The sequence below is a fragment of the Lathamus discolor genome, chromosome W, assembly GCF_037157495.1.
Source record: "Lathamus discolor isolate bLatDis1 chromosome W, bLatDis1.hap1, whole genome shotgun sequence".
NCBI lineage: Eukaryota > Metazoa > Chordata > Aves > Psittaciformes > Psittacidae > Lathamus > Lathamus discolor.
Window position 1 is genome coordinate 26501691 of NC_088908.1, and position 26190 is coordinate 26527880.

General features: G+C 56.4%; 1 pseudogene; it reads right to left on the reverse strand.

Annotated features, from left to right (window-relative positions):
- LOC136004461 (rho family-interacting cell polarization regulator 1-like) overlaps positions 1–25793 on the reverse strand; it is a 49078-nt pseudogene extending 23285 nt beyond the window's left edge.
- Between the last annotated feature and the right edge of the window lie 397 nt (positions 25794–26190).

The following is a 26190-nucleotide window of genomic DNA, read 5'->3' on the forward strand; positions in this document are numbered from 1 at the left end:
GAACCAGGGTAGGAGATCATGCTTGTTTAAATGCCACAGATGTAGGTCACCATTCAAATTGCAATCACACTATTAATATAGATGGTATCGTAGTTCAGTGGTGGCCCATTCCTAAAGGGAAAGGATGGTATTGGTTATGTGGAGAAAATGCTTATAAGACTCTAGCCCCCAACTAGAAGGGGGCAAGCACCTTAGGTGCTGTAATACCCAATTTTACTATTATCGACAGGTATCCTTCCGGGACCTGTATTAGAAGTTTTTCTAAACGGATTAAGCGAGGATTTAGCCCTATTATTGAACGGCACACTGCATTTCATAGTTTTATAAGAGGGCTAATTCCATCTTTGGGAATAAGTGAAATATAAATTATAAATATCTCAGCAACCATAGAGGAAATGGAAAGTAAAAACATTGATATAATCCAGGCAGAACGAGAGAGAACTAGCCTATCTAAGGTGGTATTACAAAACCGAATGGTACTAGACATGTTATTGACATCACAAGGAGGGGTTTGTTCCATAATCAGTGAAAGTTGTTGCTCCTATATCGATCAAAGTGGCAGAATTGAAACAGATCTGGAGGAAATTTGGAAACAAACTAAGATATTTCATGAAATGGCCATGGATGACACCTCCTGGGGTTTTGAAAAAAAAAATACGGAAAAGGTTAACTTCATGGTTACCTGATCTCTCCTGGTTGAGGCAACTGGTTGCAGGTATATTGGTGTTAATTATTTTAATATTGATTACTTGTGGTATGATACAATGTTCTCTCTGGTGTTGTAAATGCTATGATAAATTATGAAGACTGGAAAAGGAGTGAAATCAAGCACCAAGTAGAAACGGGAAATTATTTCAAAAGACTTTTGATGGTAATGGTAATATATAAAAAGTTGCAAAAGAATTTGCAAAAGGACAGAAAAAGGGGGGATTTGAAACAAGGGGGACAGAAAATCACAAAATGGAATATATAAACCTTTAGAATCAGTTTTAAGTAATGTTAAGTTTGATGGCTTTGTAACAGTAGCAATGGAAAATTACTAAAGTGCATGATACATAGAAAAAAAAATAGAGTGCAGCTAGAGAACACACTGAGCATTCTTGTACAAGATAAATTGTTATAGTTGACAGAGTTTTAAGAAAAACAGGCTAGAAGAACAGGACACAGGGATAAGGAGTATCTGGGAACGGCAGGTGTCCAGGATGGGCTACAGTTAAACTAACTGATAAGTAGGAGGATAGGAGGATTATTATGTCTCCTGTGCTAACGAACCAATTAAACTGGTATGAGCATCTACTGCGCGTGCTCCAAAGGCTGCCAGATGTGATGAAGATTGTTAGAAGAAGTAAACGACCCTCAGAGACCACCACCACAATTCTGTATGCATGCGGGGAACTTTCTGGAAAATGACGTAATGTATGTATGCCCAGGGACTATATAAGGACGGCTTGTGGAGCAACGGAGAGACACATGTTAGGAGGAGCTATCCCCCGTGTCTCCCGGCGCCGCAATAAAGAATACCTGCTTGTCAGCTTGAAAACTTTGTTGGCAAGTTTGTTCCTGGAGTTTTCTCTGAATCATGATCCAGGGGTGGACTTGACAATGGACACTATTGCCCAGGTTATTTACGACTGTGAAACACGTGCTGCACTTAAGCAAGCCAAGCAGTTAATGCCTTGTCCTAGCACTACAGTCCCTAACGAAGAGTCCCTCCCCAGCATCCTCATAGGTCCCCTTCAGATACTGGAAGGCTGCTATGAGGTCTCCATGCAGCCTTCTCTTCTCCAGGCCGAAGAGCCCCAATTTTCTCAGCCTATCTTCATACAGGAGGTGCTCCAGTCCCCTGATCATCCTCATGGCATTCCTCTGGAATTGTTCCAACAGTTCCATGTCCTTTTTATGTTGAGGACACCAGAACTGCACACAATACTCCAAATGAGGTCTCACGAGAGCAGAGTAGAGGGGCAGGATCACCTCCTTCGACCTGCTAGTGACACTCCTTTTGATGCAGCCCAGAATGCAGTTGGTTTCATTCTAACTGGGTCTTAGTTTTCCTAACCTGGTCCCTAGCTTCCCAGACAACATCCCTGTATTCTTCCCAGGCCACCTGTCCTTGCTTCCACCTTTTATAAGCCTCTTTTTTCCCTCTAAGTTTCCTCAGCAGTTCCTTATCCATCCAAGGAGGTCTCCTGGCCCTCCTGCTGTACTTCCTTCTAGTTGAGATGCAACACTCCTGAGCTTGTAGCAGGTGATCCTTGAATACCAGCCAAGAGTCTTGGGCCCCACTGCCCTCCAGGGCTATATCCCATGGAACCTTACTAAGCAGGTTCCTGAAGAGGCCAAAGTCTGTTCTCTTGAAGTCCAGGGCAGTGAGCTTGGTGTATGCTCTTCTCACTTTCCTGAGGATCTTGAATTCAACCATCTCATGATCGCTGCAGCCAAGGCTGCCCTGGAGCATCACATTTCCAATGAGCCCTTCCCTGTTGGTGAGCACAAGGTCATGCGTGGCACCTCTTCTTGTTGGCTCCTCTATTACTTGCAGAAGGAAGTTGTCTTCCACACAATTGAGGAACCTCCTGGATTGCTTGTGCCGGGCTGTACTGTCCCTCCAACAGATATCAGGGGCTTGAAGTCCCCCATGAGAACAAGGGCCTGTGAACATGAGGCTTTTCCTATCTGTTTATAGAGTGCTTAAATGATTATTATTATTATTAGTGGTGGTAGTAGTAATTTGTATGGTACCTTAGTTACTGGACTGTTCTTATCTCAACCCATGGGAGTTACATTCTTTCAATTCTCCTCCCCATCCTACTGGAAGCGGGGGGAGAAGAAGGGGGGGAGTGAGTGAATGGTTGCATGGTTCTGACTTACCAGCTGGGCTTAAACTATGACAAATGGCCAGTGTGTGGCATAGGTAGGGATCAGCCCAGGACCCCCTTCTCCCACAGGCACTGCTCACACCAGGAGACTCCACTCAGGATAACATGGGTGGAGAGGGAGCCAGGAGGAGCAGCAGGACACTCACCGTACAGCATCAGGCTCTGCTTGGCTGCCTCCCCCACAGGCTCCTTGTCTGTTTGGCACAGGTAAACCAACTGCTCCATGCTCTCCTTGGCCTGCAGAAGGGACAAGGGGATGAGTTTGGCTGGGAGCAGGGACATGGCCCAGAGGGGAAGGCACTACAGCCCCATGGTACAGGAAAATCCCTGGTTTTGTCCCTTCCCTCCCCACTTCCCTTCCTGCCCTTCCCCTGCCTGCTTCTCTAGCACATCTGGGGCAGCCCCAGCTCCCCTATCCAGGAAGCTGATGTGTCTGGAGTTACCAGCCACATGCAATTCCTCTTGCTCCAGAGGATGCACCTCAGCTGCCTTCTCCCTGCATTGCTCTCACTTTCAGGCAGCCTAGTGCCACACACCCTGCCACGTGCGTCTACACCTCCTCATCCTCTGGCTGCTCCAGGTAGCATATGAGGGCCTGGGGTAGAATGTGGGGGTCAGTGCCAGCACCCTGCAGAGCTGCGGGGCAGCACCCACATCCCACCTCATCCCTGGCTATCCTGGCACGTACCCATTGTCGGAAGAGGGGGCTCTGCCAGGCTGCAGAGCTGGGCCAACACAACGCTCACCACCTTGCTGTTGCCCTCCACAAGGAGCAGGCTCAGTGCTTTCAGTTCCTCCTTCTTGAGGCGGCCCTCAGGCATGTGCTTCATGGCACGCGATACCATGTCCTGGTCGTCTGAACTGAGGTTCCGCATCAGCAGTGCTGCGGGGAACTGTGGGCTGAGCTGGGGTGCACAGAGCCTGGCTGCACTGCCCCTCTGCCACAGGGAACCCAGCCCTGGCACCCTGCACCCGTGCCAGGCAGAGGTGGCCCCACACAGGCTGCCAGTGCATGGGAGCACCCAAGCCAAGGTGCTGGGGATCTACAGCAAGGACCCAGGGTGCTCAGGAAGGCAGCAGGGGAGTGGGCTGTGCACCAGATCAGAACAACTTGACCACCCCAAGGACGGCTGAGCCTCTAGGGGTTGCCCCAGGACAGCCATGGTGGTACTGCAGTGTGATCCCCTATGGTGATGCTCCAGCACCCCATAGAATCATAGAATCACAGAATAGTTTAGGTTGGAAAGGACCTTCAAAGGTCATCTAGTTTAACCCCCCTGCAATTAGCAGGGACATCAATATCTTCATGCCAGGGTCTAGGGAGGGTAGGAGGGCACCCACCTTCCTCTGCCAGCTCCATCATGTAGGTGTCAAGCACCAGGGCACCAGGTGACTCAAAGTGGCCCCAGTACTGGTAGATGGTGACCTGCTCACCCTGGGTGCTGCTGGGTTGCCAGGGCAGCTGCCAATTCAGCACATCCTCCACCAGTTTCACACAAACTGTGGGAAAGGACTGGGGTCAGGGTGTGCAGCAGCCGTGGCCACCTCTCTGTGGGGCTCCTGGCACCCATAGGCCCTCATGCATGGTCACTGTGTGAGGCTGGTAACTCCCCAAACACCCCTGTGCTCACCGGCATCAGCCAGGCCAGGGTGCTGCTCACTGATGGGTGCTGCGTACTGTGTGCTGAGCATCTGCAGGAACCGCTCCACAGGGCAGGAGTAAATGTTGGGGGCTTCCACGCAGCAGTCCCAGAGGGGCAGCATGCCCTCCTTCCATGTCAAGAACTGTACCACTGTGGGGACAGGTGCTGTCAAATCCCCCTGGGCCACTGCAGTGGGCAGGGGACTCCTGCCCTGTGGCTGGTACAGCCCCTCACTGCTCAGTGTGCCCATGACAGTGGACACTGCGCCATACACAGCCCCCAGTGTGGTCCCCTTGGCCGGGTGGCTTTACCTTCAGCAGCAGAGGCAGCTGCACTCGCTCCTCTGTGAGCTGGCACACAGTCTCCAGAACCTGGGCCTCCCACAGCAGCCTGTCCAGGGCATACATCTCCTGGCACCGCAGGGGACTGAAAGTGCCCAGTTTCTGCAAAGCATAGCCAAAATGGGGACCTCAGGGACAGAGCTCACTGCACACACCACATGCTGTGGCAAGATACCCCTTGAGGGGGGACCCACAGACCACCCCAGTGCTTCCATCCCCAGGACTTCTCCTGCCCCTGTCCTCACCAGCAGCAGGTGGTTGCTGTTGTTGAGGTGAAGCACCAGGGCCTTATCCTGGAACTCATTGCCGGTGCTCAGGGGGTCAGTGCTGGCCTCAGAGCCACTGCACATGCTGGTGTCATCTGCATTGGTCTCGCTGGCGCTGGGGACCCTGCTGCCACACCGTGGTCTGCCAGCCCTCCTGCGAGCCAGGGAGAGATTGAGGCAGCAGATCAGCACAGGAAACCTGGACCTGGACATTCCCCAGGGGAATTCTGTAGGACCTACAGTATCACATCAGGAGGGCTGGGCAAAGGAGCAGGTCCCAGGGACATAGGGCATGGGAGCTACCTCCCAGCACAACATCAATGGAGAGATGCAGGGTGGCACTGTGCCACCAGAATTACAGAATCACAGACTGGTTTGGGTTGGAAATGACCTTAAAATCATCTAGTTCCAACCCCCTGCCATGGGCAGGGACACCTTCTGCTAGACCAGGTTGCTCCATGCCCTGTCCAACCTGACCTTGAACAGGGATGGAGCATTCACAACTTCCTCATGCAGCCTGTTCCAGCCCACCACTCTCACAGTAAATAATTTCTTCCTTATATCTAACCCAAATCTCCTCTATGTTTGAACCCATTGCCCCTTGTCCTGTCACTCCAGCATCCTTATAGGTCCCCTTCGGATACTGGAAGGCTACCCTGAGGTCTCCATGCAGCTTCTCTTCTCCAGGCTGAACAGCCCCAATGTTCTCAGCCTGTCTTTATATGGTAGGTGCTCTAGAAGGGCCAGATCCTATTGCTTCTCAACCTGGACCTGCCCTGAGCTGTGATGGGCTGGTGTAAACGTGCTTGGGCAGCCTGGCAGATCTGGGCATCCCTCATCCCAACTGCCCCCAGGCCACGTCCTGCCCTGTGCCACATCCCATGACCCTCCTGTGCACCTCTCGTCTTGGAGAGGCTCCTCCTCAGAGCCCTCAGAGTTCTCCATGTCTGAGGTGTTGAGGAAGCTGAAGCTCTCCAGCGCATGTTCCACCATCAGGCTGATGCTGGAGGCCTGGCTGAGGAAGATGCCTTGCTTCTGCTGCAGAGGAAGGCATGTCAACCCCATCAGCCAAGACAGCTCTGCCACCTGCATTCCCCAGGCATCACCATCAGGAATCATGGAATCCCAGACTAGTTTGGGTCGGAAGAGACCTTAAAGCTCATCTAGTTCCAATCCCCTGCCACAAGCAGGGACACCTTCCACTAGACCAGGTTGCTCCAAGCCCTGTCCAACCTGGCCTTGAACACTGCCAGGGATGGGGCAGGCGCAGCTTCTCTGGGCAACCTGTGCCAGGGCCTCACCACCCTTACAGGGAAGAATTTCTTCCTAAGATCTCATCTCAAAGCCATTTCCCCTTGTCCTGTCCCTACAGGCCCTTGTCAAAAGCCCCTCTCCAAGTTTCTGATGGTAAAATGGCCCTGTCCCCATTATCCCTTGGCACTAACATCAGAGGTGGCTCCACTGCCCTTGTCCCCAGGTACTGTCAGCCCTGTCCCCATCATCCCCAGGAACTGCCAGCCAGGACAACCCCTTTCCCCCTTGCCCCAGGCACTGTGGGGAGCCCCTCACCAGCAGCATCTCCTCCCGGTGCTTGAGCTCTTGTCCAAGGGGCCGCAGCTCTGGGAACTGCCCCCGATAGTCATCCAGGGCTGAGCCCAGAAGGCCAATGGCCTCCTCCAGGTGTGAATCCACCACCTTCCCTTGGGGCACCTTGGGGACTCCGGTGGGCAGAAGCATGGTGGGGACCAGGCTCTCCTCCATGGACACTTGTGCCAGTACTGCAGCGATGCCAGTGCCGCAGCCAACCCATGCCAGCACCTGGCTGTGCACCAGCTTGGCCTTGCCGGTGGTAGCCCACACCACAGAGGCATAGGACTTGGCCTCAGAACCCCTGTCCTGCACTGGTGCCACCACTGCCACCAAGGCACCAGGGACAGGGTCCACATCCTGCTCGCCAGTTACCATGTCCTGCAGGCTGGGTGCCATCTCCCAGGGGCTCTCCACAACCTTGGCCTCTGTTGTGGCATCCATGCTCTCCTCGCTGATGTGGCTCAAAGTCCGGGAGTAGGGCACGTGCCCATTGGCCACTGCTTCCTTCTTGCAGCTGCCCAGCTCCTCCGGCTGGCTCTCAGAAGCGGGAATGTTGGCCCCGGTGCTGGGCTCGGCCTTCTGCAGCTGCTGGGAGAAGGAGATTTCGATGGCAGGTGCCAAGGCCTGCAGCTCTGGCTGCATGGTGGGTGCTGCTGGGCAGTTGCTGGCTGGACGAGTCATCTGAGGACTCAGAGGAGATGGACCAAGCCACTCCATTCTCCATCTCCTGGCACCTCAGCATGTTCTGGGGAGGAGAAAATGGTGTTAGACAAGATCTTCCTGCTCCTCCAGCTGCCTTCCCTTCAACCAGGGCACCAGGGCACCAGTGCCCTGGCTCTGCTGGCATGGCAGGATGGGCAGCAAGTACCTGGCAGACCATGGCTGCCTCTTCCAGCCCTGCATCTTGCCCCACACCAGGGGTGATTCCAGCTCCACAGACACAGCCACACACCCCATGGAACCCTGGGGTGCCAGCAGCTTCCCAGAAGAATGGGCAGCTCCAACACAGCCTTGATGGTATGAAACACTTGGAGCCAAGTGAGGGGCACCACCCACCATGGCTGCAAGGACAGCACCAGCTCCTGGGGGGCAGCATCAGCATCACACCAATGTCATCCCAGTGGTCATAGAATCAACTAGGTTGGAAAAGACCTTTAAGATCATCAAGTCCACCATCACAGTGCCATGCCAACAACATGTTAGCATTGCATCAGCATCTTGACAGCATCACACTGGTGCCATGCCAGCACCTGCACCATCACACCAGCACCATCACACTAGCACCATCACATTAGCACCACAGCACACCAAACCTCCAGTGCAGGGACACGGACAAGCCTTCTACTCACTAGTGCCAGACAGAGAAGCAGGGCCAGCCTGTGCAGCACAGGCTCCCCTAAGTTGAGGACTGTCTCCCTAGGGACAGCCGGACCCCATCCCGGCAGGATCAGGCCTCTGGGCATCAGCAAAGGCTGGTGAGTAGGAGACAAGGAGCAGCTACAGCTACTGTGGGATGTGCACAGCGCTGACTACGCTATGGGCCAGCTCCAGCCCTCACACTTACAACAGCCCTGCTGCAGCCATCTCCCAAGCTTGGCCAAGGAGACATCGCCACAGGAGCAGCTTTGAGACAGCTTCTCGAAGAGCGTCTCCTGAAAGATGTCCAGCAAGGACCAACTGTGCTTGTTGGCTGCCCACCCTGGGCTCTCAGGCTGAGAGGAGAGGACCTGTGAACGCAGGAGGAGCAGGCACCAGTGCTGGGAAGCCATGACTGGATGGCTGGAGAGGAGCTGCCCACCCCTGTGTCACCCACTGGAACATAGCTTGAGCACGTCCCCTTCAATGGGCCACCTCTCTGAGCACCACACTTACATAGAAAGCCTGTTCCTGCAGGAACAGCATGTCGTGTGGGCTCTGGTTGTAGATTTCTCTGAATCAGTAGAGAACCTCTTGTTCACCATAGAGGCCTTGTTGACAGTGTTGGCTGCTGAAGGCTGGTCATCCTTGTCGAAGGGGCTGGAGAGGAGAGCAGGGAGGTGAGGGTTGTGTGCCAGCCGGGAAGGTCTTAACCCCGTTCTACAGCAAGCAGGATACCAGGACCCCATCCAGTCCAGCTCTGATTTTCCATAATTGCAGTCCCGTTTTGGGATGGGAGAGAGCCTAGGGCAGGCTACCTCTTGCCATGCCATGCCAGGCATCCCCAGCCCTACCATTTGCCACCACCAATGCCTGCTGAGATACTCACTTCCAGGTCACCTCCAGGCTAAGTTTGAGGGTGCCCAAGTCATTGATATCCACAACCACTACCTGAGATAGAGCTGCAAAGAGGTCCTTGGTCTCGCAGGACGCATCGCCCACCACAACATGGTTGGCCAGGCTCTTTAGCTCTGTTACCTGGAGAAGGAGAGGGAGGAGAGGAGATGAAGCCATAGGCTTCATCTTAACCATGCTGTTTGCATCCATGCATTATGCCAGGATCCACCACCACCCCAGGGGGACTGAGGTTGAAGTGAGGTCCTGGAGGGAAGCCCTGCAGGGTGATAGCTGGCCCACACCATCCTTGCCCCCTTCTGCACTGTACCTTGATGGAGAGGAACTTGGTGATGAGGGGCAAGAAAACCATTTCCTAGCTGTCCCACACCTGCTTACTGTTCACCTCAATGCAGCCACGCAGCTTCCACTGCTGCCGTCCATACTTCATGAAAATCCGGGGGTGCAGAGGCATGGGTATGGGGGGAGGGAGTACAACACTGGGGTGATGGGTGCTCTCTGTGTGTGCCCAGGCATGGCCAGGGACCCAATGCCATGCCACCCACCACTGCCCTGCAACATGCCCTCCACACCAGCGCCTGCCTACACCCCCTCAGGCATCCCAAGGACCACAGGGAAAGAGAAGAGCAGATCCCAACCCATACAGTCCCACCAACCTCATACTGGTCACCAGCACAAAGCCGGGCAAAGCCTGCCAGTCCTACAAGAAAAGGTAGAGGGGCATGAGCAGGCAGCAGGCAGGCAGTGTGCCAGGAATGGAGCAAGACATGTTACCTTTCATCCAGATGTGGAACTTGCCCAGCTGGCTCTCCAGCTCATTCTCCAACAGACACATGCTCTGGGGACAGATGGATGGACAGCACCCATCAGCAGCTACTCATGGGACCCAGCACCCTGCCAGCCCAGCCCAGCCAGCTGCCTCACCTCCGTGTACTCCCTGCAGCCCTTGCTGGCCTTAGCCAGGCTCTCACGTGCCTCCCGGCTGCCCGGTGAGCCCATGCTGTAAGCCTTGACCATGTTGTGGGCTCCATTACGAAGCTGCCAATGGATGCAATAAGCCTCGTAGAGCTCATCCATCTGCAAGGACAGGCCCGAGATGTGGTGATGGGCAGGGCAGCGGGGACAGCATGGCCATCCCAGTGCTGCACTGAGGTGATCCTGGTCCCCAGCTCTCACCTTGCTAGCATGAAACTCCAGGCGATGCAGGAAGCGCTTGATTGACTTCACTTGCTGGAAAAGCAGAGGAGATGGTGTGAGTGGCAGCACAACCCCTCCACAGAGGAGCTGCAGGTCAGGATGTGCTCTATTGTCTCCTTATGCTGTGGCTGGGACAGGTCCTGGCCTCCTTCCCTGCCTGGGAGGTGCAGGGTGGCAGTGACAGTGAGCAGAGGCTGTGCTTGTACCCATGTGCTGCAGCATCCTCCAGCCTCCCCTGCTCCGAAGGGTCCCCCAGGAGACAAGCAAAGCTCCAGAGTGCTCTTCTCCCAGTTCCAGAGCTAACCCAGGCTCAGCACTCACCAGCAACAGCTTTTGCTTGCAAGAAGCAAGTTACAAGCCCCTGCTCACCTCTGCTCCATCACTGCCCAGACTCACCATGCCCAAAGAGCCCCATCCCACCCTGCAGGCAGCAGGGCAGTGCAAGCAGAGAGGGGCTGGCAGTAGCGCATCCTGGCTGTTAGGAAAGGGAAGACAAGGGGGGTGAGGCACTGATCTCCCTTACCTTATCCAGATCATAGAGAAAGCCCTGGAGGAGAGAGGAGAGGGATAAGACACAGCACAAAGCCAGCTTTGCCCACCCAAGGAGACCCAGCACATCACACACACCACCCACAGTATGTCCAGCACCCAGCCAGGGCTGGAGAGTACATGACAGTAGGACAGGAGCCCTGTGCAGCCCAACACCAGAGCCTGGGCTGGCCCCTGATATCTCCACAGAAACAGGGACACAGATGGACCATGAGCTGCCCCAGATGTGCCCATGACCATCTGCCCAAATCACCGTCCCTCATAAGGGTCTTCCCAAGCAACACTCACCAGGCGAGAATTCCTCTTGGACTCACAGATCTGGGTACTGAGCTTCTCCAGTTCCAGCTGGTGCACCTCCAGGCAGGCTCTGAGAGCAACCACACCATGAGGGTCAGGCTGGGATGCCGTGTTCAGGGCTCCTGCCACCTACTGCCCACACCAACCCAGCACATGTGGCCCTGCATCCTCACTCCCCACTCCAGCACCCAGGTGAGGGAGCCCATGTGTGTCTCTACATGGGACATGGTGGGATGCAGGACCCCACACAACTCTGGGACCCCAAGGCGCTGCACCCAGAAGGACCCCAACCCACATGGCAAGCTGTCCCCTTGCCCCTCAGGGGCTCCCTGCCTCTAACCACCCAGCCATGGGGAGCCCCAGCACTTACGTCAGGCCCTTCTTGAGAGCTTCATAAACCTCATCCAGGCAGTTGGGCTGAGGCACCTTGGGTGGTGGGGATTTGTGGGACATTGAGAACATCCTACTGACCCTGGAACAAGTCTTGCGGGAGATGGTGGGGGTAAAGGGTGAGAAGTTCCTGGGGAGAGAGTCAGGCAAACTGGGGTGGCTGGGGTCAGCACACAGCACTGGGATCCTCCTGGGTGCCCCAGTCTACTGGGTACCCTGTCTCGAGACAAGAAGGAGCTCTGAGATGGAGGCCAGGTCTGCTCAGACCTGCCTGCCTCTTCCAGGACTCCCAGTCTAACCAGCAGGACTGAGAGAGATGGGGCTGTGAGGCTGGGCAGTGCTGCTTGCACCACATGCCTGCAACCCCTCCAGTGCATTTGGCTGCCCCAAAGCCATGGAAGGACAAGGAGAAACCCCCAAAGCTGGCAGTGGTGAAGAGTGGGAAGGTCACCCTGTCCCAGCAGGGTCCAAGAGGGTGGCTTGGGGTAGCCTCTGCAGAGGTCTGGGGGTCCTAGGTTGGGGGGAGAAAGGCAAAAGGAGCTGGCACCAGCTGGAGCCAAGTTGTGTTCCTGGAGTGCCCATAGGGGCATCTCCAGCCCTGGCCACCCTCCAAAGGGGCCATGCTCTGCTCCACCCCCAGCACCCCAGGTTGCCAGGGCCATGGAGATGCTCCCTGTGGTGTGGGCACTGTGGCACGGTGACACATGTCACCATCAGCTTGCTGGCCTGCCACCATGTGCTCCCAGGGGCAGGCAGTGATCCCAGTAGGTGGCAGCATGGGAGCATCCTGTGGACAGGCAGCCCTGTCACCCCGTCAGGACATGGAGCAGGGACATCTTCACTGATGTGACACCTCTGCAGATGTCACCAAACTCGTGGTACGGAGCTACCCACTGAAGGATGCTGACCCAGCACTGGGCCCCGAACACCATCCTTCCTGCCTTGTGCAATGGAGTCGCTCCCAGCCCAGCGAGCAACATCCCGCTCCAACCGGCTCTTCCCTTCCTCCTCCCAATGCATTGGCGCCCAGGAGACACCATGGGATCTTTGGCTCCCAGATGTGGGCCAGACCTCCCATCCTGCACTACTCTTTGCAGGAGCAGCCAAAAGACTTCCCCAAATCATTGGTGGAGGGAAATTAATGTCTTGGCTTCTTCCCAAGCTAGAGTGATGGATAAGTCCTTAATTTCCACTGTCCCTCCTCATTCCCACATTCCAGGGCCCCTGGAGGCATCGCCCACAAGCATCTGACCACTAGCCACTTGGCTGTGGGCATTCAAAAGTCCTCCCTCTTCCCTGTCCCCAAGCAGGCCCCTCTGGCAGCTCCAGATCCAGTGATGTGCTGGTGGTCTGAAAAGTGTCACTTGGCCCTGAGGCTGGACAGGACTTGGGCACGAGTCAAGCAGGGCTGGAGGTCTGCTCCCATGCATGAGGAGGCTCTACTTGGGCTTATGCCTATCCAGTGAAGGTGCCCATAGCCAGGCAAAGTAGCGTGGCACTGCTTTCCCCAGTGTCATGGTTTAAGCCCAGCCAGCAACCCAGAACCATGCAGCTGCTCACTCACTCCCCCCCTTCCTCCCCCTGCTCCCAGAGGGATGGGGAGGAGAATGAAAAGAATGTAACTCCCATGGGTTGAGATAAGAACAGTCCAGTAACTAAGGTATAACACAAAACCACTACTGCTGCCACCAGTAATAATAATGATAAGGGAAATAACAAGGGAAGAGAATACAACCGCTCACCACCCGCTGACCGATACCCAGCCTGACCCGAGCAGCAATCTAGCCCTTCTGGGTAACTGCTCCCAGTTTATATATTGGGCATGATGTGCTGTGGTATGGAATACCTCTTTGGCTAGTTTGGGTCAGGTGTCCTGTCTCTGCTTCCTCCTGGCTTCCCCACCTCCCTGGCAGAGCATGAGGCTCAGAAAGTCCTTGGTCAGAGTAAACATTACTGAGCAGCAACTAAAACCATTGGTGTTATCAGCGCTGTTCCCAGGCTGAAAGTCAAAAACACAGCAGTGCACTAGCTACTAAGAAGGAGAAAAATGACTGCTACTGCTGAACCAAGGACACCAGCCACTGAGTGCACTGGGAGGTGAAGAGGCTGGCTGGGTGCTAGAAGGGATTAAAAGCATTAAAATGCTGTAGTCCCACAACCCAAAGCCGTAGAACACCCATGTCCTGAGAACCACTTGCGATAGGGTAGCCAGGAGCTAGGGATGTTGCAGAGGAGGGTGGTGGAGATGAGCAGCATGTGGGGTGGTTCTCACTGACATGAGGTTCAGCAGAGAGGAAGAGGAAAGGGATGATGGGATCGTAACATCGCCGGTGTCCAGAAAGGATAAGCAGGGACTGGCCGCTCCTCACAATGCAGCTGACAGGCAGCCAATAAAACCTTTCAGCAACAGGTTTGAAGTGACCTGGAGGAACCCCTGATTCCCACCAGCACTCAAACCCCAACCCAGCTGCCGCAGGATGTCAAGGCCATCAGGACACAAAGCTTCAAAGCCACCCCAGCTCCTTCACCACATCATTAAACACGATGAGATGGTCACAGGGAAGCTCTTAAGAGCTGGTGGTGAGCTACACCTGCCCCTCCATGCTCTAGTGGCATGGACTTCAGGGTTCTCACCCAGCCTGGGACACAGCATAGCAGAGGGTTGGGGTGATGGGCTCTGTCTCCCATTTGGCCTCAATGCTCCCTGCAGACCCCACCATGCAACATCCCCTGGGTACCACAAAGGTCCCGGAGGGAGATGCCGTGACAGTGGGTTGAGAAGGTGCCTCAGGATGCACAGCAGGTCCCACCACCTGCCCCTGCCCAAGCCTTTCCCCATCTCTGTCCCTCATGGCAGACAGCATGAACACCCATCTCCTACCTGAAGGGCTGGTTGGCTGTTGAGTTCACTTGGGCGAAGGACTGGCTCCTACTGATCTTGGTGACGAGAACTCAGCGCTGCAGGCACACAGACAATGACATTGTTGAGCATGACCTGGAGGGCCTCCCTGGGGGCACAAGAGAGAGATGTCACCAGCAGCAGGGTGGGGAAATGCACACAGGCAGGGACCAAGAACAGCACCCATGGACCAGGGTGGCTACAGCACCCAAGGGCTGGGAGCCTTCCCTCCTGCTCAGCCCAAGGACACTCCTGGTGGCACCAGCAGGACCTTGCTGTCCCCCAAGTGATGCTATGGGTGCCCTGCCCTGAGTGAAGCAGGGCTCTGGACACCATGAGCACTCAGCAGTGACAGACAGACAGGGCCTTAGGCGATAATGGTCTAGTGTGAAGTGTCTGCCTGTGGCAGGGGAGTTGGAACTAGATGAACTTAAGGTCCTTTCGAACCCAAACCATTCTATGATTCTGTGTCCCAGCTTGGCCCCCTGGGAGCCACAGGCAGGGGCTAATGCCCAGTGCTTACCATGGCCCTTCCTAGACATAACCGTGGCAAACCCTCTGCTGTGCCCCAGCCAAACCACCTCCTCCTGAACACCTTGTCCCATGTCCTGCTGTCACCCATGCCACCCGTGGCAGGGGCAGAAAGGGCAGGGGGCTGGATCCTGCTGCCCACCCCTTTGCTGTCTCTGTGCTTGCTTCCGCTCACTCCAGCAACCAGGAGGGAAGTCAATGGACAACAAAGCACTTTGGAAAGTCCCCGGCCTTGCCAGGAGCTCTGTGTCAGGAAGGAAAGGCCAAGCTATTCCCTGCCAGACCCTGTAAAGGCCACACAGGCAGCATGTGTCCAGCCCCATGGCTGCTGTAGCCCTGACCTCTGCTCCTGGTGCTGCCAGAGACCCAGCCAGGAGCCCTGCAGTTACTGCTGGTACCTGTGTGTTCCTGCCACGGCCAGGACTGAGCAGATTTCTGAGTCTTGGGGCCTGGACCTGGCTGCCACCACATCAGGACAAGGGAGGGGATTCTCCCCCACTGCAGTCCTGTATCCAGCTCTGGGGGTAACAACACAACATGGAGCTGTTGGAGTGAGTCCAGAGGAGGCCACGAAGATGCTGAGAGGGCTGGAGCAGCTCCGCTCTGGAGCCAGGCTGAGAGAGCTGGGCTGGTTCAGCCTGGAGAAGAGAAGGCTGTGGGGAGACCTTAGAGCAGCTTCCAGTGCCTAAAGGGGCTACAAGAAACCTGGAGAGGGGCTTTAGACAAAGGCCTGTAGGGACAGGACAAGGGGGAATGGCTTTAACCTGGCAGAGGAGAGAGTGAGATGAGATCTTAGGCAGTTGTTCCCTGTGAGGGTGGTGAGGCACCGGCACAGGGTGCCCAGAGAAGCTGTGGCTGCCCCATCCCTGGCAGTGTTCAGGGCCAGGTTGGATGGGGCTTGGAGCAACCTGGTCTAGCGGAAGGTGTCCCTGCCCATGGCAGGGGGTTGGAACTGGATGAGCTTTAAGGTCTCTTCCAACCCAAACCAGTCTGGGATTCTATGATCACAGGGAGCATCTCTGCAGGCCAAAACCCAAGGCAAGAGCAGGGGAGCTGGGGCTCCTCCTGGCCCTGCCACCCCAGCAGTGCCAGCCAGACACATGGAGGAGCCCAGCCTGCAGGGCAGAGGCTCCACATCATCACATCCACCACTGACACCAACTCAGTCCCTCTTTCTCTGCCAACCCCCTAGGGCCAAGTTGCAGGCTGGGATGCCAGGAGCTGTCAGGGACTATCCCACATAGTGCCCAGCAGTCACACACCCTGCATGGGAAGGCCAGGCAGGGCCATAGAGACACACAGCTTCCCAACAGCCAACCCCAGCGTGGCCAGCAGCAAGGCCCTGGCCCCAGCAGCATCAGGGATGGCACAGGGACACAGGCACTGCCCTAGATCCCAATGCCATCCCCACTCCTTCCCCTGGCACAATAGGAATAAGCCCAACTCAAACCAGCACAGACCTGCTCAGCTGCTGGTGGGCACTGCTCTGGTGCTGTGCTCCTCAGTGTCCTGCAGTCATGCTGTCACCTCCCTGCATGCCAGCCTGAGACAGGCATTCACAGCACCTGGGATGAGCCAGGGGTGTCCAAAGTCAAAGCCAGCCACCACCAAGAACCTCTATCCCAGCAGAGCCGGGATACAGCAGATCCATCTGGTTCCCCCTTGGCACTCAGGTCCCAGCCCAGGACCACGGAGCTGCTCAGTGGGTCCTGCCACCTTGGTGTTATCCTGGTGCTAGTCCTTCCAGTTTCCAGGACAACACTGTCCCAATTAAACTCATTAGGAGAAGTTGTAATCCGTGGCAGCCCAGCTGACCTGCAGGCCCTGGGCAGATTACCCTCTGCAGGGCTCTTTAATCTGCTCCACACTGAGCGACCAAGGCCTGTGGCACTGGTGCTCGCTGCCCCAGCTGGGCATTACAGCCAAACATCTATATGTAAAGGAAAGCACCCACTACCCCTAAAACCCTGCTCCCCGCAAGTGGAGCAGGTCAAAGCTCCTACAGGGTGAGCACAGCCCTGCCAGCCCATACTTCTCCAGCCTATATCACTGTCTGGGGACAGAGGGCTCTAAAGAGGGTCACCCAGGCAGGAGCCCACACTGGGGAAAAGGATGCTGAGAGCATCACAGGGGAGAAGGATGCTGGGGATATCACAGGGGGACAAGGATGCTGGAAGGGCTGCAGGGGACCAATGCCCCAGCACGGGTCCCCAGCAGTCAGAGCAATGCCCAGCCACTCACCCAGGCACCTCAGAGGCTGGGTCATGCTTCAAGGCCCCTGAGGCTCCTGGGCTGACTCAGGGAGCAGACAGGACCACATGCCTGTGCTCCAGCCCAGGGACCTGGCTGTCCCCCAAACACCCCCCAAAACCAACCATGCCATGTCTGCGCCATAATCCTGTGAGTCTGTCTGTCTGTCCTCAGCCAGCGCTGCCCACGGGCACAGGCCAAGAGGGCAGAGCAGCAGCCAGATGTGAGCAGCTGGATGGGTGGCACAGCACAGGGTGCTGAAACCCACCCTGGGACTCTCCAAGCCTGGCTGCCAGCTCCTCTCTCTGACTCCTGATGCTCTGGAGATGATTGGGATCCCAAGAATGCTGGTTGAAGCGGCAGAGGGGGTGGTCCAACCAGCTGGGTGGGTCCCAGCTGGTTTCTGGTTTTGACACTCAGACACCAGCCTCAGGTGGCTCTGGCAGGTTTATCAACACTGCCCTGGTCAGAGACACCCCAAATTGGCTCGCCCCAAATCCCCGGCCCTGCAGCCCTGGGACTAGCATCTCCAGTAATATCACTCACTGGAGGACAACAATGCATGGGGTGGCCAAACCAGCAGCCTCCAGCACCCCTGACCCCAGGGAACAACACCCACAACCAGCCAAAAGCAACCCAAGGGGCTCCCCCAGGAGGGACTGGCAGGGCTGGGCTGTGGTCCCCATGCTAGTGGCCCTGTGGCTACCTCCCCAGGCACAGTGTAGTACTGGTGCCCCCCAATGAGGACACAGTACAGTGTCCACGGGCTGGTCCATCCTGCCCACGGTGTCTGTGGTAAGCAGGGGGTCCCACCACCCCACACCAATGGCACAACCTGGCACCCTTGGGTGAGCCTTGGCCGCATGGTGGGGACAACCTCAGGAGTCCCATGGCACAGCTCACTCCAGCCCAGCTACTGCATCTGTTTGCACAGCTGTGTCCCTGCTGCCCTGACACAGGCTCATTCCCCAGCCCTCCGCCAGCCCCAGGATGGCACTTGGCTGGCTCCTGGCACTGGAGCAGCTCTTTCCTCCCACCACCCCTCATCCCAGCACACAGGACGTGAGCATCCGGGGATACAAGCCATGGTCACAGGGAGCCTGGGAGCTGCCTCTTCCCTGACCTCCTCGTGCTCTGCCTCTCCTCCAGGTAGGACCCCCCTAGTGCTGGGTGAGGAGGGGGATTGGGGTTTTTTGGGAATGGGATGAGTCAGTGAAGGGAATTCCAGCTTCTTGCGACTCAAAGAGAGAAACTTGCAGCCATAAGGTTGCAGTCCCCACCGGAGCAGGGGATGGTAGTTTGGGGACTGGATGGGTGCTGGGGCTATGGCAGCAGAATCCACCCTCACAGTCATGGGAGGCCAATGGCTCCTTGGGCCAAGTGGGAGGGCAGCAGGAAAGGGAAGGAGCTGTGAATGGGAATAATTGGAGGAAGTGCTTATTTATCCTGTGCAGTATCCCTGAAGAAGGGCAGGGCACAGCACAGGCAGACACTCACAGCTGGCTCCCCCTCTCCCACCCCACCACCCATCCCATGGGATCCCAGCTCACAGACAGAGTGGGATGCAAGCCCCAAGCTGGCAGCCAGGGAGGTGGCCACTGCTGGAGCTGGGGGGTTCCCCAGTGCCTGGCTGAGCTCAAGTCCAACCTGTTTTCTAGAATGGCTCCTGAGAACCAGCCCAGGACCACCATGGTCCTAGTGAAATGGGTTCCCCACCACCAAAGGCACAGACCAAACACCCAGCCAGGATCCCCATGGCTTTGGAGGTCCTGCTATATGGGACTGTAGCCTGGCATGGGGCACCAGACTCTGCTCCTGAATGGGCTGTGACCCCTTTCAGAAGTGCTGAGACCCTCTGGAAGAATCCTCCTGGAGTTGCTATAACCTTGTGAAGGTCCCACATGCCACATTCACCCCTACCTGCTCATCTCCAGGGTGCTCTGCTGGGTTCCAGTAGCTTCCCCTCCACAAATCCTACCCGAGCAACTTGGTCTTCATGGATGAGAGCAGCCCCAGAGCAGAACCCCCTCAGTTCTGCCCAGCTTCCTTGAGGCCACCATGCTGGGGATGCTCAACATTGAGCTGGGAGTTTGTCTTCATTAGCACAGCCTCAAACAAGACATGGGGGCACAAGGGGGTGAAAACTGAGTTGGTGCCCGGGCAACCATGGCCCCTCTCCTGCCTTGAGAGGGGGCCGTCTGAAACGGCAGATCCTACCCTGCCACAGACACCCCATTGCTAGACTCTGTGGTGACAACCATTTCCCTTGCAGGTGGTGGGTACCCACATCCCTGGTGCCCCTGGCAGGGAAAGCTCTTCTCCTGGGGAAGTCACTCACCCTAAAAAGCCCCCCCCACAACCCAGCTATGTCACAACTGGGGGTCCCCAAATGACCCGCACTTGTCGGGGAGCTCTGTACCTCTGGGTTTGCCATTCATAGTGGGCTGTGGCAGAAGGTCCCCCTCGGGCCAGGGTCAGCGTCCTGGGCTGTGGCTCTCTCATGACATCCGTCCAAGCATCTGTCTGCCTGTGTGCAGGGCTCCACCAGGCTGTCTCCTCCCACACTTCCCCTGACCAAGGGCTGACATCACTGCCTAGTGCAGCAGCTCCAGCAGAGAATCAGGGATGGGAGGATGGAGAACTGGAGAACATGGAGGGATGGAAGAATGGATGCCTGTCCCCTTTGGAGAGAAGGCACCCCACCAGCACCGGCTGCTCCAGGTTACTTTAAAGCAGAGGGAAGAGCAGGGCTGCTGCCATACCCCAGGATGGAGGGGATGCAAGACTGCTGTGGCTTTGCTGTGGGTTTTCCATTGCATTGCATCCTCCTGGCATGCCTGTGAGCAACCTGCAACATCCAGGACCTGCTGGGAAAAGGGTTTCCTCGCTCAGAAGTACCCAGTTTGTGTCATCAGGGTCTCCAAAGACTTGGAGGGGCTAGCTTCAGCCAGGGCTTCCTCACAGGGCTCTCCAAAGATGCTGGGTGACATTCCCACACGGGAACCAAGGATGTCCCACTCCCCATGAGGTCCAGCTTGCACAGGGTAATGTGGCAAACCCACCTGCCCTCCATGCTAACCCAGCAGCACTTCCCAGCCCCACAGCTCCCTATTTAGGGCACAGGGATGCCCTAATCAACCAGAGGACTCTGTGGCACAGATGTCACCCTCCTCCAGTGCTATAGGTCCCTGCACAGGTCCCAGTCCTAGGGTATCCAGGCCTGGCACCACCTCCAACTCTGATGGAGGAGGCTGGAGCAGCCAGCTCCATGCAGGCTGGGACCAGCTGTGGTTACCATGTCACTGGAGCAGGAAGAGCCACCTCCCTCCAGGCTCCTTTCCTGTTTGCTGCTGCTTTTAGAGTGAGGTCAGGCCAGATTCAGGAGTAAAAGCGCTGTGACATGAGGCCTGGGGGACGCTCACAGAGATGGGGTGCTCCCATACACAGTTAACCCCTTGCCTAGAGGGTGAGCCGACTGTGGGGCTGCTCACCCAGCCCAGAGCTGGTCCCTTCCTTGCTAGTCCCTGTGCAGGATGTGCCCAGCACGCCACAGGGGAGGAGATGCACCTGGGGGGCCCTTGTAGGGTGTAATTGCTCCCCTTCCATGGGCATACAGGCACATGGCTCCAAAGCCAGCCACAGCCAGGCTCGGTGAGGTGGGGCTTGCAGTGTCACCACCAAAAAGGGCACACTCTTCTGGTGCCCAGGTGGGTGCCTCAGTGGGTGCCCACATGGGTGCACAGCACCAGCCTTGTTGGGAGAGCAGCTGGGGAAGAGCTGGTGAGCTACATCCAAGGAAAAAACATCCCAGGACTGGCAAATGGCACCATCTTATCATCTGCCTGCCTGCAGCCTCCATGCCAGTGTCACAGAATCCTAGAATCCTAGAATGGTTAGGGTTGGAAGGGACCTTAAAACTCATCCAGTTCCAACCCCCTGCCATGGGCAAGGACACCTTCCACTAGACCAGGTTGTTCCAAGCCCCGTCCAACCTGGCCTGTGTGTCATGGGCATGGAGGGGAGCCAGCAGCCCAGCATGCTGTGATGCATGGTGTGGGAGGACCCATCTCCACCCCAGCCTTCAAGAACTTGCATGAAGACCACATCTCCTCCCTTGCCTGGTCGGGATGCATCCCCCTAGCTCTCCCCACTGACGGAAAGAGTCCCAACCCAGTGGCTGCCATGGGCAGGGGGTCATGACCTGGTTTTCCACACTTTGCTGCTTCTCACCAAGGGAAAGTATCACCCCCAAGCACTGCCAAGCTTTTGCAAAGCCTCTGCCATGCTGGCAGCCACACAGTGCCTAGCACACAGCCCATGCCAGCTTGTTTGTTCTCATTAAAGATTTATGAGAAAGCCCCTCTAAAGCTGCCAGAGCCGTGGCAGAGCCATTCCCTGGTGCCACGAAGGGATGTCCAGGATTCCCTACCAGAGGGGTGGCAGCTTGCAGGGACTCTGCCTCTCCATAACCCTGCCTGCAGCCCCAATGTGGGCAGTACAGGCAAGCTGCATGGCACAGCACCTCCTGGGCATCATCCATGGGGATGCAGGAGCAGGCAGGAGGTGGGGTCATGCATTCCAAAAGGTGGCAGAAGGTGCCAGAGGAAGACATGGGTATGTGGCTGTCGTGGTTTAAACAAAAGTCATCCATAAATCACACAGTCACTCTCTCACTCCCCCCTTCTTGCCCTCCCCCTGCTCCTGGAGGGACGGAGAGGAGAATCGAAAAGAATGCAACTCCCATGGGTTGAGATAAGAACAGTTTAGTAACTAAGGTATAACACAAATCACTACTGCTACCACCAATAATAATAATGATAAAGGAAATAACAAGAGGAAAGAATACAACACCTCAACACCAGCCGACCAATAACTCGCCCCACTCCCCCCAGCCGAGCACTGACCAATACCTCATCCAACCCTGCAGTCCGCTAGCCCTTCCAGGTAACTCCCAGTTACATCCTGGGCATGACGTGCTGTGGTATGGAATACCTCTTTGGCTAGTTTGGGTCAGGTGTCCTGTCCCTGCTTCCTCCCAGCTTTCCTTCCTCCCTGGCAGAGCACGAGGCTCAGAAAGTCCTTGGCCAGACCAAACATTTGAGCAGCAACTAAAAACATTAGCATTATCAGCACTGTTCCCAGGCCCAAAAATCAAAACACAGCACTGCACTAGGTACTAAGAAGGAGAAAAATGACTGCTACTGCTGAACCCAGGACAGTGGCATTAGACATCTTCTGCAAGCACTCCACAGCACCCTGCATGGTGCTTGACTGGGACACCCTGCCAAGGGAGGACAGAGGAAGGGCACAAACTGTGGCAGCACTGCCAGGGCCTGGGCAGTAATTGAGTTAAATGAATCTCTATCCATGGCCTGGCTGTGAGCAGGTGCAGGGAAGGGGACAGCAGGGTGCTGGTCACTCCCCCAGCTCAGGGGACTTGCCTGGATGGTCACCACCTCTGGTGGCTGCCTCCACCCGTCCCATGAGGCAGAGATGTAGGTATAACACCCCAAGCACACCCTTTCTGGGGTGTCCATGTCAGGCTCACCAGGCCTGGGGAGCTGCCCCGAGCATCCCAACCATGACAGCTGAACATGCAAACAAAACCCTCCATGGGCAGCCATGCTTGGATATGCATGTTCCAGCCATGCAGAAGGAAAATCCAGACACCCCAGGAGGACATTCCTATTTCCCTGCCCTCTGTGGGGTACAGGACTGGTGTCTGAGACCCCACATCCTGCCAGCATTGAGTCCTGGGGAGGTTCCCCAGCACCTCCCTGGTAGCCCCAGAACCAAGGTTGTGCCCATCTAGCATCATCCAGACCCTGGAGAAGCCCTGCTGGCACCAGCACCAGAGACCAAGGTGATGAAGAAGCCATTTCAGGCTGCTCCTGGACAAGCACGACACAGACACCCTTGCATGGCTGGGAATGTCACCACAACTGGGAATAAGGCACAGAAGGGCACAGGAAGCTTCAGTGGGCATACAGAGGGCAGGAGTCACTGCTGGCGAAAGAGGCTGAGGAGGCGAGTGCCAGCACATGAGCACCAGCCTGGTGAGGAGCCAAAGAGCTCCTGGCCATGGTAGAGACCTAGAAGGGGCCAGGAGGTGACAATTCTGTCAAAAAGGCAGAATTGCATAATGGTTTGAGTTGGAAGGGACCTTCAAAGGTCAACTAGTCCAAGCTCCCTGCAGTGAGCAGGGACATCTTCAGCTAGACCAGGATACTCAGAACCACATCCAGCCTGGCCTTGAATGTCTCCAGAGATGGTACATCCACCACCTCTGGGCAACCTGGCCCAGTGCCTCACCACCCTCATTGTACAAAACTACTTCCTCACGTCACTGCTGTGGCTTGAAGGAGAACCACAGTGAATGACCAAGTGACATGTGGCCAGGTAAGAGCCAGTCCTGGTCTGGGAAAGCCAGGTCCTAGAGCTGCAGATGTTCATCCCCCATCACAGAGCTAGAGCCGACCCCTCTGACTTTAGTTTTTACAGAAATCAGCAAAGCAGCTCCAAAACCTCCCAGCAGCCCAATGCCGCACATCCTGTGCAGAGTTTTATCTGCAGGGTTGATGCCCTGAGGGCTGGAGAAGGACCAGCCCTTGTGCTAAGCCAGACTCAACCACAGCCAGGCTGGCACCAAGGCCACCAACAGCATCCCTTGCCAAGGGGCCAGGTACCCCGCATCCAGGCACCAGGGCTGTGGCAGCCTCCAGCCCTCTCCCCCTCACAGTGTCCCCACACAGCAGCAGAAATAGAAATGATATAAATGGCAGCCCTACAAATAACCTCAAGCACGAGACAGTGAGCTCATCCCAGCCTGGCAATGGCCTCAACCCATGCTGAGCCAGGCCTTGGGCTGCCTGCACTGTTCCCTGGGGACCCCAAAGGCCAGCTCCCTTCCTGCGATGGGTCTCCCAGGTCCTGTCCTTTAAGTTAGAGCCATGGCAGGAGCTCCAGTGCCCACCAAGCCACAGCCACTAGTGCAGGCTGGAGTCCAGCATGGTGGCATCCCTGGGAAATGTCCCTGTGCCACTGCTCAGCTCCTCTTGGGGTAGCAGCAGGCACTGGACGATGCCCAACTGAGGCACCCCGCAGCAACCCAAGCTGCAGATCCCTGGGCAAAGCGGGAGTGCTGGCCAGAAGCCTCAGACAAGGTTTGGGAAGAGATGCCCCCATCCCCACCACCGTCCCTGCTGCAGATTAACAGTTATCCCCCAGTCGCACCCCAACACCTACCTCATTGCTGCCCATCCCAGCACCCCCATCCCTGCCCTGCCCATGGCTGCTGCATTCCCATGCTCAACCCCATCATGTTGTGTCCTCTATGGGGGCTCAGCTACCACCACACCAGCTCCCATCACAGCTCCAGGAGCTTGTGGTGATGCACTGGGGACTTCCACCCACCAAGAACCAGCAATGCTGCCAGCAGCAAGCCCTGTGGGTGCCTGATTTTGCACAGCCTCATAGCCTGACACCCCAGCCCTGCCCAGGGATGCAGCAAGGCTGCTCCTCAGCCACCAGCCAGGAGCTAGGTTTTCGGCCAACACAGGGTTTATAGGAAGGCCAGGTCATTCTAGTGGCCTCAGTAGTCTTCTCTGAGAATCTGTCAAAGGTAAAACCCCCTGAGGCTGTTTGCAAGCCCTGGGATGGCCAGAGGTGCGGCAGGGAAAGAATTAATGGTGTGAGGCTTTCCCAAACACTTCGTGGCAGGCTGGGGAGGGCTGCGAGATAGGAGGATCGGGCCAGCAACAAAGCAAGATCTGTCCCATTAATTCCTCCGAGCATTCCTCCCCTCAGTCACCCAGGAGGAGGAGGCAGCAGCCAGCTGACATGGAGCACCCAGGTCCCTCAGGAGAACCCCACCCCGGGGTCCTGCCACGCCCCCGGGGTGATGGGGGAGAGATGGATGCAGCCTCTTCTCCGGGACCGATGTCTCTGGCGTCACGGCCCTACATGGACACAGGCAGCTTCCCCCTACCCAGCATTCCGGAGGGATATGAGGCGGGCAGGGCACAGCTCACACCACCAGCTCCTCTGCAAATAAGGGGCCCCATCCCAAACCCATGAGCAAAGCAACACATCCTAGACAGGGGCGGGGGACGGGGGTGGACACCGGGTGACACTGGGTGGGGGGTGCTCGCTCCGACATCCCGGTTCCTTCTCCGGGTGCCTCCGGGCCCCGCCGCAGGGTGCGGAGCTACCCTCGGAGCCGCAAGGCAATGGGTCAGAGGAGCAGAACCCCTCGGCCACGGCCACGTCCCCACCCTCACGCCGTCACCGAGCACCTCCGGCACAGCTCCAGGTGCCTACCCCGGGACTGGCGGCGGGTGGCAAATGAGGTCGGTGGCAGACGGCCGTGGACCCCCCACCCAGGGTGTAACCCTGCTAAAAGCCACCAACCCCGCTCCCCACCGATCTCTACCCCGTGACTGGCGGCATGTCCCAGGGTGCGGAGGTGTCGGTGGCACTCACATGTCCCAGGAGAGGCGGGGGACAAGGAGCAGGACGTGAGCGGGCCTAGCTCGGTGCATCCCCTTTGTTCCACTCCTATGAACGGGGAACAAACCGGGAATTCGTGCAGGCTCTTGGCAACACCCACCCCGGTTATCTCCATGGAAACGCGGGAGTCATGTGATTTCGACAGGAAACCACTGCACAGCCAGCGCCAATGGCGGTTGCATGACCGTGTTAGCGTAAGAATAAACACATAACCACCGGAATGGTTATATGAGGTGCTTTATTGCAGCACTGGGAAACCAGGGGCACTCGCCCAAATCTGGCTTCGACCTCGTCACATCACGTTCGCAATTTATACACTAAAAATTTGGTCGCTAATACATATTCAACACGGATTACATCATTAACTAATACATATGCATCAAGGATTACTACGTCAGTCTATTACGACATCAGCCTCTTCTGCGCTTGCGCAGCCCCCTCTGGTGGTCGTCCTGATGAAGTAAGGAGTCTTCCTCGCTCTGTCCTTTTCACCTTTCTGTTCTTTGGATATATCCCAACCATTGTGTGGACGCCAGCATTCTCTTATTCTCACTTTACTACCCTGGTGTGTCCATTAAT